We start from the raw sequence: 14,632 nt of genomic DNA, 5'->3' as shown, positions 1-14,632 counted from the left end.
GTTCTGGGGAGGGCGTGGCCTCTGAGCCCCTTGAAATTTCCCGCGCAAGAGCTTCGCGGCGGCTTTCGCCTGCGAGAGATTCGGCGCCCGTCGGCGTTCCGGGGCGCGCGGCTCGTGGCAGGTGGGTGGCTTGGTCCCCGAAAGCAGCAGAAGCCGCCGACAACGCCGGGTTGTTGCGACGCCGCAGGAGGGAAGGCCCACCCGGGTCCCCTCCTGCTCCGACCCTCGTTTTCCCCCTCCCCCCCGCTTTCCCTAGCGGTCACTTCAGGCAAGCCCAGCTGTACCTTGCGGTCCTCCCGTGGAAAACCGAGTGCTCTCCCTTGAAGGCATCCTCCTTTGTGCTTCCCGCAGCCCGTCTACCAATGGAGGCAAACCAGGAGCGGAAGGATGACTCCCTGTAAACGTGGGCTCGTGGATGGGGTGCTGTTAAGTCGGGATCCCGATACGCTTGCTTCAACCGGCTGCGGTGAGGTTTATAGAACAGTCTCGTGGCATCGATTTGGGGAAGGGAATTCCCACTGAACTGTAATAGAGAAACTGCGTGTTTTAGATGCATGGTTAGAAATGATTTGCGTTTGCACAGAAGTTAGAATTAGCGCTGAAATCTTAAAGAAGGCTATCTTTTTTTTTTTTTAATCTTAGAGCGAGACAGAGCAAGGGAGAGAGAGAGAATCTTGGGCTCAGCTCAGATCCTGTGGCCCTGGGATCACGACCTGCGCCGAAATCAAAGACTCGGACGCTCAATCGGCGTAGCCACCCGGGCGCTACAAGAGGGGCTACTTTTAATCTGAGTCTATTTAAGAATTCAGGGAGGAAGGAAAGCAAAAGAACCGGCGAATATAAGTGAATGAGGTTGATCATGGCAGCTGGAGGCTACTCTGGTGTGCGCAAACGTAAAAGCCTAATTCCAGAACGTCCCAATGCAGTTCTGGTACTGGGGCAGGAAGTGAGCAGGATGGCGTGGCTGAGGACAGCAGACAAACCGCAGGGTCTGGAAGGGCCTAACACTGCAGGCAAGGACTCCTCTGCTGTTCTGATATGTTATGTGGGAGATTTCCGAAAGTCCGTCCGTCTTAAGGCTGAAGGCCACATCCCTTATGTCTGTTGTCCCCAAAGTCCCCCTACCCATCTTTAGGTATAACGTCTCAGAAATCCTAACTCTCCAGCTCTCATTAGGCTCCCACCTCTCCTGTCTACTAACGTATTTGCGCCTGAATCACATAATTTAGTGTTTTATTAAATTTTGTTCGATACTGTGTTATAACTGCCTGCAGAAGACGGGAACTGTGTCTTCATTTTGTTTTCCTCAAAGTGGAGCTGCATATACTAGGTGCTCATGAATTTGTTTTGACTGATTTCATTATCATCTCCATAGAGAAAGGAGCAATGACTCTCCTACCCTACACTTCATCTTCAGCAGTTGACCAGGGCCTGGCACGTAGTAGGTGATAATAAATAGATATCAAATGAATAATTCAGGCCAAAGCTCTTTACCAAAGGTGGTCACCTTGCTGTGGTTTTGTTGCTCCCAGGAAAGGAGATAATCCTGAGTTCTGAATCGTTAACAATGTTCAGAAACACTGTAATGTTAAAAAAAATTTTTTTTTAGTTTTTTAACGTTTATTCATTTTTGAGAGACAGAATGTGAGTGGGGGAGGAGCAGAGACAGAGGGAGACAACAGACTCCCAAGCAGGCTCCAGGCTTGGAGCTGGCAGGCAGCACAGAGCCCGACGCAGGGCTCGAACTCAAGAACTGTGAGATCATGACCTGAGCCGAAGTCAGACACTTAACCAACTGAGCCACCTAGGCGCCCCTGTAATAAATTATTAAATGAACAAATGAAGGAAGGAATAACCTAGGACCAAACAGGTTCTTTCAGAACCGGTTTAGCAAGTAGGTGCTGTGCTCAGAAGTGAGGGTCAGATTCTAGATAAAATTAGAAGCCTGGACACAAGATAAAGATGGAAGACCAGACATATAGTAAAACGGAAGTGTCCTGACCCAGTCCTTCAGCCAATTGATATTTGAAGACATTAATACCCTCACTAGTTTTCTGTAGGTAATTGATGAACAAGTGTTCATTTAAACCTTCAAGGAATTGTTTGGCCCAAATATTAACTATTGGAAAACAAATTATCAGTATGCACATTTGCATTTTTTAAAACTAATTATTAACTTATTTTTTAAGAAAGGGAGAAAGAATCTTTAAATTTCTTTTTAATGTCTATTTATTCTCAAGGGAGAGAGAGAGTACGCGTGAAAGGGATAGGAGCAGACAGAGAGGGAGACACAGAATCCGAAGCAGGCTCTGGGCTCTGAGCTGTCGCCACAGAGCCTGATGCAGGGCTTGAACTCAATGAACAGTGAGATTGTGACTTGAGCCAAAAGTCAAATGCTTAACCGACTGAGCCACTCAGGCACCCCATAGGGAGAGAGACTCTTAAGCGAGCTCAAGGTCCACACCTAGCACAGAGCCTGATGTGGGGCTGTCTCATAACTGTGAGATCATGACCTGGATTGAAGTCAAGAGTCGGACTTGACTGACTCAGCCACCCAGGCACCTCAGCGTTTGAATTATTTTGTATTTATTTATTTTGAGAGAGAGAATGAGAGCTGAGGAGGGACAGAGGGAGAGAGAGAGAATCCCAAGCAGGCTCCATGCATTTTTAAATGGGGCTGCATTTTTAAAACAACTTTTTTGTTTCTAAAATTCATATGAGGATTTCCAGCAAGATAGCAAGAGAAAATCGTCTGTAGATACTCCCACTACAAACAAATGTGTAAAATAATACACTTCTTAAAAATCACATAGCTGTGGTCACAGGAGAAATGGGAAATCCTCAGACACCAGGAATGAAGGGGCAACTGGAAAGAAGGCAATGGTCCTGGAAACCTTGCTTGGAGGGTTTTAACATCAAAAGGCTGAGCCCCTCAGACATAGAAACTGACATCACTACATGAAATTGAAGCCTTTAAAAATTTTGCACCCTGTGTCAAAGAGCAAACGAAAAAACCAAAACAAAAAACCATGCGTCAGCCCTAAGAGAAGACCGGAAAAGTTCTCTCTGCTTGGCTTGGAGGGCAGGATAGTAAAAGGAGAGCTGATGTGTGAAAGAATAGTCTTACCTTAGAATTTGAAACCCCAGGTCTATAATTTGTGAGAGTTCATGGTCAACCTTTCCCAGAAACATCAAAAATGGGTCATAGGATCTTCATTTTAACATACAGTAATAGTAGTATATGATGTCCAGTGAATATATAATTTAAGAGACTCAAGATTCTGGTGTCAAAGAGAAACTTTGTAGCTGGGTGGCTGACTTAAGTTGATGAGGCTGAACTCTGCTATGTAATGAGGAGGGGAAAGGCAAATAACAGGTTATTTGAGTGTCTTCAATTAAAACATTTTCATCTAGTTTATTCTTTTACAAAAAGTAGTATGGGGCGCCTGGGTGGCTCAGTTGGTCAAGTGTCCAACTTCAGCTCAGGTCATGGTCTCACAGTTTGTGAGTTCGCGCTGATAGCTCAGAGGCTGGAGCCTGCTTCAGATTCTGTGGCTCCCTCTCTCTCTGTCCTTCCCCCACTCACTCTCTGTCTCTCAAAAATAAACATTAAATTTTTTTTAAAAAGCAAAGCCCAGATCTATTGCATTAAAAAATGTAGACTACAGAAATGAAAATAAAATCAGGTTGCTCAGAGTGTTCTCTTGATTAAGTATTACCTCAAGTTTTGTTAAGTCCACTTTATTTAGAAAGAATTTATATACAATGGTTCTGGGGCTCTTGGTAGAGCAAATACGAATCCTCTTCAGAGCAACATTACCAAAACCCATGCCATCCAACAAGAAAGAAGAAAGCTAAGCTGAAGATTTCACAGAAAGAATTAGCAAATATTCATGGAAATAAGCTGTTGTAAGAAAGAGCAGAAGAACGAAAAAGAGTCACACCACCAAAAATTTCAGGTATTAGGAAGTCAATTTTTTTTTTTAATATTTTTTTATTTTTATTTCAAGGAGAGAGAGAGACAGCGCGAGCAGGGGAGGGTCAGAGAGAGAGGGAGTGACAGACTCTGAAATAGGGTCCAGGCTCTGAGCTGGCAGTCAGCACAGAGCCCGACGCGGGGCTCAAACTCACGAACCACGAGATCATGACCTAAGCAAAAGTCGGACGCTCAACTGACTAAGCCACCCAGGCGCCCCAGGAAGTCAATTTTTTTTAATTTTTAAAAATATTTTATTTATTTCTGAGAGAGAAACAGCATGAGCGGGGGAGGGTCAGAGAGAGAGGGAGACACAGAGTCTGAAGCAGGCTTCAGGCTCCAAGCTGTCAGTACAGAGCCTGATGCAGGGCTCGAACCCACAAACCGTGAGATCATGACCTGAGCCAAAGTTGGACGCTTAACCGACTGAGCCACCAGGCTTCCCAGGAAGTCAATTCTAAAAAGGGAAATAAGGAGCGCCTGGATGGCTCAGTTGGTTGAGTGTCCGACTGTTAGTCTTGGCTCAAGTCATGATCCTGGAGTTATGGGATCAAGCCCCACATCGAGCTCTGCACTGAGCATGGAGTCTGCTTGGGATTCTCTCTCTCTCTCTCTCTCTCTCTCTCTCTCTCTCTCTGTCTTTCTTTCTCTCTCTCTCTCTCTCCCCCCCGCCCCCTCCCCTGCTTGCTCTTTCTCTCTAAAATAAATTTTAAAAAATAAAAATAAAAAGGGAAATAAAATGAGCAAGATAACCCACAACTATATTGTCAACTAACTTTTGACAAAGGGAAAGACTATCCAATGGAAAAAAAGACAGTCTCTTCAAGAAATAGTGTTGGGAAGGGGCGCCTGGGTGGCTTAGTCGGTTAAGCGTCCGACTTTCGCTTAGGTCATGATCTCGCGGTTCGTGGGTTCGAGCCCCTCGTCGGGCTCTGTGCTGACTGCCAGCTCAGAGCCTGGAGCCTGTTTCAGTCTGTGACTCCCTCTCTCTCTGACCCTCCCCTGCTCACGCTGTCTCTCTCTCTCCTAGAAATAAAATAAAACATAAAAAAAAAAAAAAGAAATAGTGTTGGGAAAACGAGGCAGCAACCTGCAAAAGAATGAAACTGGACCACTTTCTTACACCATACACAAAAATAAGTTCAAAACAGATGAAAGACCTAAATGTAAGAAGGAAATCATCAAAATCATAGAGGAGAACATAGGCAACAACATCTTTGACTTCAGCTGTACCAACACTGTCAGAAGGAAATGAGCAGAAATGAACTATTGGGACTTCAAGGTAAAAAGCTTCTGCACAGCAAAGGAAACAACCAACAAAACTAAAGGGCAGCCTACAGAATGGGAGAAGATAATTGCAAATGATGTATGAGATAAAAGGTTAGTATCTAAAATCTATAAAGAACTTATTGATGCCCAAAAAACAAACAATCCATTTAAGAAATGGACAGAAGACACAAAATAAGCAAGATACAATTTATTAAAGATATTAAGGCTTTAGGAAAGAGTAAGATGTGATGAAAAAAGAACAGCCATATTTGGGAAGAACCAAAAACTTTTAAAAATATCTTTCACATTAAGTCTGATTAATTTCAAATTCATTTTTATGTGGGAAGTGAGCTAAGAATCAAGGTTTTTATTTTCCATGTGAGTATCAATTGATCCAGCACTACTTTTTTTTTTTTTTTTTAATCCTGTCCCCACTGAATTTCAGTGGCAGCTTTGTCATAAATAAGGTGACTGTTTTCTGTGGGCCAATTTCTGACTATTCTGTCTCAGTGGTGTATTTTCCTATCCCTATGCCAATAGCATATGACTTGATTTCTTCAGTTTCTGAGTAAGTCTTGATATCTGGTAGCATATACCCTCCAAATTTGTTGTGTTTTAAGATGAACCTATCATTAATAGATGACAACTGTAAACTTGTTTTATGCTTCTAAAAATGTGATCATATTGAATAAATACGCATATTCAACAAAATTTGGATTATTCTACACGCATTTAGTAAGCTGTATATTTCACTGAATTTGAATATTTCCCTGTATGCTCAACTTGTCTTTGAGAACATAGCTTTTTCTTTTCTTTTCTTTTTTTTTTCTTTGAGAGAGATTGGCAGGGGTAGAAGGAAGGGAAATAAAGAATCTTAAGTAGGCTTTGTGCCCGGCATGAAGCCCAGCGCAGGACTTGATCTCTCACAACCATGTTAAGATCATGACCTAAGCTGAAATCAAGAATCAGACACTTAACTGACTGAGCCACCCAGGTGCCCCAGGAGGGTATATGTTTCTAAGAATGTATTTATTCTAGGTTACCCAGTTTGTCATATAATTTTTCATAATAGTCTCCTATAATCCTTCGTGGTTTTGTGGTGCCTGTTGTTATATCTCCTCTTTTACTTCTGATTTTGTTTGCACCCTCTCTTTGGGGTGTGTGTATGTGTGTGTATCTAAAAGCTTATAAATTTTGTTGATCCTGGTTTCATTGATCTGTTCAATTTGGGGTTGTTTTTAGTTTGTATTTATTTCTGTTCTAATTTTTATCATCTCCTTCCTTCTGCTGGATTTGGGTTCTGTTTGTTCTTCTTTTTCTACTTCTTTTAGGTGAAAGGTAAGGTGGTTTACTTAAGAATTTTCTTGCTTCTTGAGGTAGGCCTATATTGCTATAAACTTCCCTTTTATAACAGCTTTTGCTGCTTCCCAAAGATTTTGGACCATTCTGTTTTCATTTTCATTTGTCTCCATGTATTTTTTTAATTTCATCTTTGATTTCTTGGTATTTGTTCATTGTTTAGTAGCACGTTATTTAATCTCCATGTATTGTGTTCTTTTCAGATTTTTTTCTTGTGGTCAATGCCTAGCTTCATAGCATAATGGCCCAAAAAGATGCATGGAATGGCTTCAGTCTTTTTGAATTTGTTGAGACTTGTTTTGTGGCCTAACATGTAATCTATTCTAGAGAGTGTTACATGTACACTTGAAAAGAATGTGTATTCCCCTGTATTCAGAACAATAGAATGTTCTAAATATATCTGTTAGATCCATCTGGTCCAGTGTGTCATTCACTGTTCCCTTGTTGAATTTTGTTTGGATGATCTATCCATTGATCTAAGTAAGGTGTTAAAAGTCCCTTACTATTATTGTATTGCTATCGATTACTTCCTTTATGTCCGTTATTAGCTGCTTTATGTATTCACGTGTTTCCACGTTGGGTGCATAAATATTTATAATTGTTATGTCTTGTTGGATTGTTCCCTTTATGATTATGTAGTGTTCTTCTTTGTCTCTTATTACAATCCCTGTTTTAAAGTTTATTTTGTCTAAGTATTGCTACCCTGGCTTTCACTTCCACTTGCATGATAAATGCTTTTCCATCCCTTCACTTTCAGTCTGTGTGTGTCTTTAGGTGCGAAATGAGTCTCTTGTAGGCAGCATACTGATGGGTCTTGCTTTTTTATACATTCCACCACCTATATCTTTTGATTGGAGCATTTGGTCCATTTACATTCAAATTATTGATGGGTATATACTTACTGCCATTTTGGTACTTGTATATGGTTGTTTTTGTAGTTCTCTGTTCCTTTCTTCTCATGCTCTCTTCTCATGGTTTGCTGGCTTTCTTCAGTGATATAGTTGGATTCCTTTCTCTTTATTTTTTGCATATTTGTTACCAGTTTCTGATTTGTGGTTACCATTAGGTTTATATATAGCATCTTATGCATATAGCTGTCTATATTAAGTTGATGGTTGCTTAAGTATGAACCCATTCTGAAAGCACTAAAATTGTACTCCTGTTCTCACCATGTTTTAGGTATATAGTGTCATACTTTACATCTTTTTATTTTGTGAATTACTTGACCGATTTTTATGGATACTTAATTTTTACTGCTTTTGTGCTTCCTACTTTTCATACTCCTGCTTCTTGTCTCTCCTTTCCAGTCAAAGAACCTTCTTTAACATGTCTTGCAAGGGTGGCTTAATGGTAATTAATTCTTTTAACTTTTGTTTGTCTGGGAAATTCTCTATCTCCCCTTCTATTCTGAATGATAGTCTTGCTGGGTAGAGTATTCTTGGTTGCAGGTTTTTTCTTTTAGCACTTTGAATATATCTGCCACTCCCTTCTGACCTACAGTTTCTGTTGAAATACCAGCTGATAGCCTTATGGAAGTTTCCTTCTATGTAACTGTCTTCTTTTTTCCTTGCTGCTTTTAAAATTCTCTTTATCAGTGCTTTTGCTATTTTAATTACTATGTGTCTTGGTATGGACCTCCTTGTGTTGATTTTGTTGGGGACTCTCTGTGCCTCCTAGATCTGGATTTCTGCTTCCTTCCCCAGATTCCGGAAGTTTTCAGCTATAATTTCTTCACATACATTTTCTGTCACCTTTTCTGTCTTTAATCCTTCTGGGATCTCTACAATGCAAATGTCATTGTGCTTGATGGTATCACTGTGTTCCCTTAATCTGTTTTCATTTTTTATTATACTTTTTTCTCTCTCCCCTTCAGCTTGATTCCTTTCCATTACTCTCCTCCAGATTGCTGATCTGTTCTTCTGCTTCCTCTAGTCTACTATTTATTCCATCTTGTATACTTTTAATATCAGTTATTCAATTCTTCATCTCTGATTGGTTCTTTTTTATGTTTGTTTTCTCTCTCTTTGTTGAGGGTCTCACTGAGGTCCTCCATTCTTTTCTCAAGTCCACTGAGTGTGTTTATGACTACTACTTTAAATTTTATATCAGGCATATTACTTAACTCTGTTTCATTTAGTTCTCTTATTGTGATTTTGTCCTGTTCTTTCATTCGGGACATATTCATCTACTCATTCTGTCTAACTCTCTGTGTCTGTTTCTAAGTGTTGGGAAAGTCATCTAAATCTCCTCTTGCAAGTAGTGACCTTATGAAGAAGAGGTTCTGTGGTACCCCATAGTGCAGTGGCCCCTATTTACCAGAACCTGGCACTTCTAAGATGTCTCCTACATGTGTTGCATACGCCCTACTGTTGTGGCTGAGCCATCTTTGCCTTTAGTCCAGTTGCCTGCAATTGCTCTCTTTGCTTGTTGTGAACAGGTTTTGGTCCCTGTATTGTTAGTGGGCAAATCTGGGGTTACCTTCTTGGGCTTGAGTGAGTCAGACCAAGTGTTTGCCAGAAATGCAGTAGCACCAAACTTCAGGGCATTTTCCCTGTATTGTCCCCTGAAAAATCTTTCATTAATGGGTAGGGCCTGCAGTCAGACCAGATGTCTGCCCCACCCCACTGCTATGTGTGGTGTGTGGTTATCATTCCCCCACCCCTGCTGTGGTGCTGACCTATTGAGGCTGCTTGCACACTGCCCAGCTTATGGTTCTGCTTTGGATGGACTCCTGTTGAGGGCATGGTGGTTGGGGCCGGTCTACAGGAGAACATGGGGACAGGGCATGCTGTTAGCAAGCTAGTTATAGAGTGTTTACACAGTGCTGGTTCCCATACCTAGGTAGAAGTTGTAAAAGGAGCACATCACTTTATAATAGCCAAAAGGTAAACCCAAGTGTTCATCAACAGGTGAATGGCTAAACAAAATGTAGTATGTATATACAATGGAATATTATTCAGCCTTAAAAAGGAAGGAAATTCTGACATATACTACAACATGGATGATTCTTGAGGACATTATGCTATTGAAATAATTCAGTCACAAAGAGACTGTCTCACTATTTCAGGTACCTGAAATAGTCACATGCATAAAGACAGAAAGTACACTCTGTACAGTGTGGAGGTTCCTCAAAAAATTAAAAATAGAGCTACCCTAGGACCCAGCAATAGCAATAGCAATACTAGGAATTTGCCCAAGGGATACAGAAGTGCTGATGCATAGGGTCACATGTACCGCAATGTTCATAGCAGTGCTTTCCACAATAACCAAATTATGGAAAGCCTAAATGTCCATCAACTGATGAATGGATAAAGAAGATGTGATTTATATATTCAATGGAATACTACTTAGCAATGAGAAGAATGAAATCATGCTATTTGCAGCAATGTGCATGGAACTGGAAGGTATTATCTGAGTGAAATAAGTCAGTCAGAGAAGGACAGATATCATATGTTTTCACTCATATGTGGATCTTGAGAAACTAAACAGAAAACCAGAGGGGAAGGGAAGGGGGAAAAATAGATACAAACAGAGGGAGGCAAACCACAAATACAGAGAACCAACTAAGGGTGGATGAGGAGTGGGGGAGAGGGAAAATGGGTGATGGACATTGAGGAGGGCACTTGTTGAGATGAGCACTGGGTGTTGTATATAAGCCACTTTGATGATAAATTATATTCATAAAAAAATTTTTTTAATAAAAGAGAAAGTAAAATGGTGGCTTCCAGGGTGTGGGGGGCAGGGAGAGTGGAGAGTTATTGTTTAATGTGTAGAGTTTCAGTTTGGGAATGTTACTTTCTAGAGATGAATGGTGGTGGTAGTTGTGCAGTAATATGAATGTACTTAATGCACTGACTGCACCCTTAAAAAAAGTTAAGATGGTAAATTTCATGTTACATCTATTTTACCACAATTTAAAAAAAGAAGAAGACCCCCATCACCATGAACCCGCCCAAAAAAGGAACACATCAAAATTTGAATGATCCCAGCCATCAGTCATTGGGCTGGAACTTCTCCAACCCTTCACTTAACAGGAGACTATTCTATGAATGGAGATTATGAGCTCACTGAAAAGACTATAAATTATAAAGACAGGTATTACCGGATATGTGGGGTTCTTTTTTCCTCTGGAGCTTGAAATAAATAGGACTACCTTTATGGCTGAACATTAATTTCACAAATGTTCAAGTGCCTATTTTATGCAAGGCATTATGCCAGGAGCTGTGGAAAATGTGAAAATGAAGCATATTCAAGAAGTTCATAGTCTGGAAAGGATATATCCATGCATAAATTTTTTCATGAATAATATGAATATGAGATAAAACATGACACATTCCCTTTTCTGTGCCCTTAAAGCACCCTGTACTTCTCTCAATTATTGTTTGTGTTTCACTGTATTGTCATTAACTTCAAGCTTCTTTTTCTTGCACCGTGGAAGATTGTGTTCATGGCCCAATTCTTCATCCCTGTATCCGTGCCCTTTACCATGTAACTGTGCAATGCCTGCCCACCATCAGTAGAGTAAGCTGCCTGCCCCTTGATTCCAGTTTCCACCATTGACTTGCTTTGGCCAGTGGAATGCTAACAGCTCTGATGGAAGCAGAGGCTTTATATGGACTTGAAATTGGGAGCTACCCTTTTTGCACCTTGCCATCACCATGAGAACATGCCTGGACTGTCCTGAGGAGGATGACAGGCACATGTTGCAGAGCTGATTTTCCTGAACTGCCCTAGGAGAGGCCTAGCAGACAGACTAGGTAGCTGTCTGTCAGATGAACCTCCAGATACCAACCAAGAAAAGGGTACAGATTAGAGTTGTACAACTTGATAAATTTTCACTAAGTGAACATATCCATATAACCACCACCCAGATCAAAAACCAGAACACTGGAAGCATCTTGCCTGCTTCTTTCTAGTCATTACTCACCTCTTCCCCCAAAGATAACCATTTTCTTGATTTTTAACACCGTAGATTAGTTTTTGCTTACTCTTGAACTTCTACTAAATGGAAACATACCATATATGGTCTTTTGTGTCTGACTTCTTTCATTTAACCACGTGTTGGGGCGCCTGGGTGGCTTAGTTGGTTAAGTGTCCGACTTTCGCTTAGGTCATGATCTCGCGGTTCGTGGGTTCGGGCCCCGCGTCGGGCTCTGTGCTGTCTGCCTGCTCGGAGCCTGGAGCCTGTTTCAGTCTGTGACTCCCTCTCTCTCTGACCCTCCCCTGCTCACGCTGTCTCTCTCTCTCTCCTAGAAATAAATAAAACATTTAAAAAAAAATAAATAAATAACCACGTGTTAACAAGATTTTCTCCTGTTGCTATGAATAGAAGTAGTTTCTTGATTTGCAGTTCTTAATTGTATAGATGATATGAATCTCATACAATGTATTTACTAATTCAACTATTTGGGGTATTTCCCAGTCAGAACTATTAAGAATGGTACTGCAGTGAATATTCCTATGCATCATTCTTTGGATGAACATACGTATGCATTTCTCTCATACACATAGTTATGGTAAGTGTGTATAAGATATATAGGATACATAGGAAAAGTGGATATAGATATAGGATAAGTTTATGTTCAGCTTCATACGTGTTGCCAAACAGACTTCCCAAGTAGATATACCAATTTACACTCCCAGGAGAAATGTATGAATCCCACTTTCTCTACTTTCTTGTAAACACTTGGTATTGTCAGACTTTTTAATTTTAGTCATTCCAGTGGGTAGGTAGTAGTATCTCATTTTGGTTTTTTAAATATTTTAATGTTTATTTTTGAGAGAGGCAGACAGATTATTAGTGAAGGGAAAGAGAAAGGGAGACTCAGAAGCAGGCTCCAGGCTCTGAGCTCTCAGCACAGATCCCGATGCAGGGCTCAAACTCGAACTGCGAGATCATGACCTGAGCTGCGGCTAAATGCTTAACCGACTGAGCCACCCAGGCACCCCACATTTTGGCTTTAATTTATATATCCCTCATGACTAATGAACGTGAATACGTTTTCCTATGAATATTTGAATATCCTCTTTTCTGAACTGTCTGTTCATGTAAGATTTAAGTTTGTGCCTCATAGGGTTCTTCTGTTGGATCAGACGGGCAGCTAGGCAGGTCATGAAGCTCCCAGCAAGAGATCCTGAAAATAAAAAAGAATTTTGCATCAGCTCAAACCCAGCCTTAGTAACATCAGGAATAATACAGTAGGATTCCAGCATAAGACACTGAATCCAATGAAGCCTCAAATAAATACCCTGAGCAGGTGAAGGACTAGACACATGACAGTGACTGGTTGCTGATAGACTCCCACGTTTTCAGATATCTTGGAAACACCAGGACTTCGGGGTCGGATTCTCAGCCACATAGGCTCAGAAAGGAGCTTTTGCAGGTACAGTGAGTGAGAAATTACTATAAAACCCAGAATGCTGATGTGTTAGTTCACGCTGTGAACCAGAATTCCCATGCATTCCAGTCTCTGATTAGGGTATCTCCCTCTAAGAATAGAGTTTGGGAAGTCAAACACAATCAGAAGGCTGCATGGTGAGCTGGAATTAGAGCACCAGAGTGAGAGATGGGGACTGGGAATAACAAGAGTGTGCTTTCAAGACCTTCACAGTAAAAACAGATCTGCCATTGGAACTGGACAAGATATGACCTTGGGCCAAGCCTCCCTCTTCTCCACCAGTGCTTAGACAAATGAATGCTGTCATTGTTACTTCAGAGACTTGCCTTTTCTCCCCCCATACAGCTCCTGGGATGATTCCACCCCAAATCTAGGTTCGGAGCTTTCCACCCAGGCAGAGCAATCAGCACACTCCGTCCCCTGAGCCCAGTGATGGGTTGAGCATGTTAGTTGCAAGTGCTGGGATCCTGATACTCTCCATTTCCTAGTGGGCATGAATGAGAAAGCCTGTAGCCCTGGGAGCCATCTGAGGACCACAAGAGGAGTCAACCTCAGATTATTCTGAGACGGAAGAAGACAGACTGGAAAGCTAAAGAGAAACTGGATTCTTGGTGATTTCTCTAAGGTATTGGATCAAGCAAGCACAACCTGTGGACTTTTCAGTTACTTGAGCCAAGGTATTCCTTTTCTTGTACATTTTGCATTGGTCCAGCAGACTCCGTTGACTATCCAATATCTATTCTCCTTCCTTACTTACAGAACCTCCAGTTTACTCATAGTTTAAGAATATTCATCTCCCCATTTTCCCCTGGACCTAAGGGTGGCATGTGGCCACTAAGATGCAAATGAAACTCACTAAGAATATTGATTCTGGAAAAGTGATCAATTTCCTGATTAAAAAAAAAGAAGGCAGACTCAACTGGCACATACATTCTGCCTTCCTCTACCCCTCTCTTCCTGCCTGCAGAGCAGATACAATATCCAGAAGAATGACCGCCAATTTGTGATTATAAAGCCAAAAGATACTAAGGATAGCAAAAGAAGCAGCAGCAGCCTGGGGCACCTGGGTGCCTCAATCAGTTAAGAGTCTGACTTTGATTTCAGCTCAGGTCATGATCCCATAGTCATGGGATTGAGCCCCACATCGAGCTCTGTGCTAAGTGTGGAGCCTGCTTTAGATTCTCTCTCTCTCTCTCTCTCTCTCTCTCTCTCTCTCTCTCCCCCCCCCTCCCCCTCCTCCTCTCTCTCCCTCCCCCTTCTCCTCCCCCCCCACTCTCTCAGTCTCTAAAATTAAAAAATAATAAATAAAAAGATAGGGGCACCTGGGTGGCTCAGTCGGTTAAGCATCTGACTTCAGCTCAGGTCATGATCTCGTGGTCCGTGGGTTCAAGCCCCCACATCAGGCTCTGTGCTGACAGCTCAGAGCCTGGAGCCTGTTTCAGATTCTGAGTCTTCCTCTCTCTCTGCCCCTCCTCAGCTTATGCTCTGTCTCGAAAATAAATAAACGTTAAAAAAAAAAAAATAAGAAGATAGAATGAGCCTGATTCTTTGAGCAGCTGTACCAGCTCTGGACTACATACCCCAGACTCTTCATAACTTGAAAAAAGCGAACCCCTTATTGAGTTAGCCA

The 14,632-nt window shown here is 41.6% G+C and overlaps 1 long non-coding RNA gene across 1 annotated transcript; it reads left to right on the top strand.

Annotated features, from left to right (window-relative positions):
- Positions 1-40: 40 nt before the first annotated feature.
- On the top strand, positions 41-466 carry LOC120235711. The gene is made up of 2 exons (XR_005529488.1): positions 41-121; positions 352-466. It is a non-coding gene; the product is annotated as an uncharacterized LOC120235711 (long non-coding RNA).
- The last annotated feature ends 14,166 nt before the right edge of the window (positions 467-14,632 follow it).

Source organism: Hyaena hyaena, unplaced genomic scaffold (genome assembly GCF_003009895.1).
Source record: "Hyaena hyaena isolate Hyena2069 unplaced genomic scaffold, ASM300989v1 scaffold_137, whole genome shotgun sequence".
Lineage (NCBI taxonomy): Eukaryota > Metazoa > Chordata > Mammalia > Carnivora > Hyaenidae > Hyaena > Hyaena hyaena.
The sequence above is the reverse complement of the archived record's forward strand: the minus strand, read 5'-3'. Positions and strand labels throughout refer to the sequence as shown.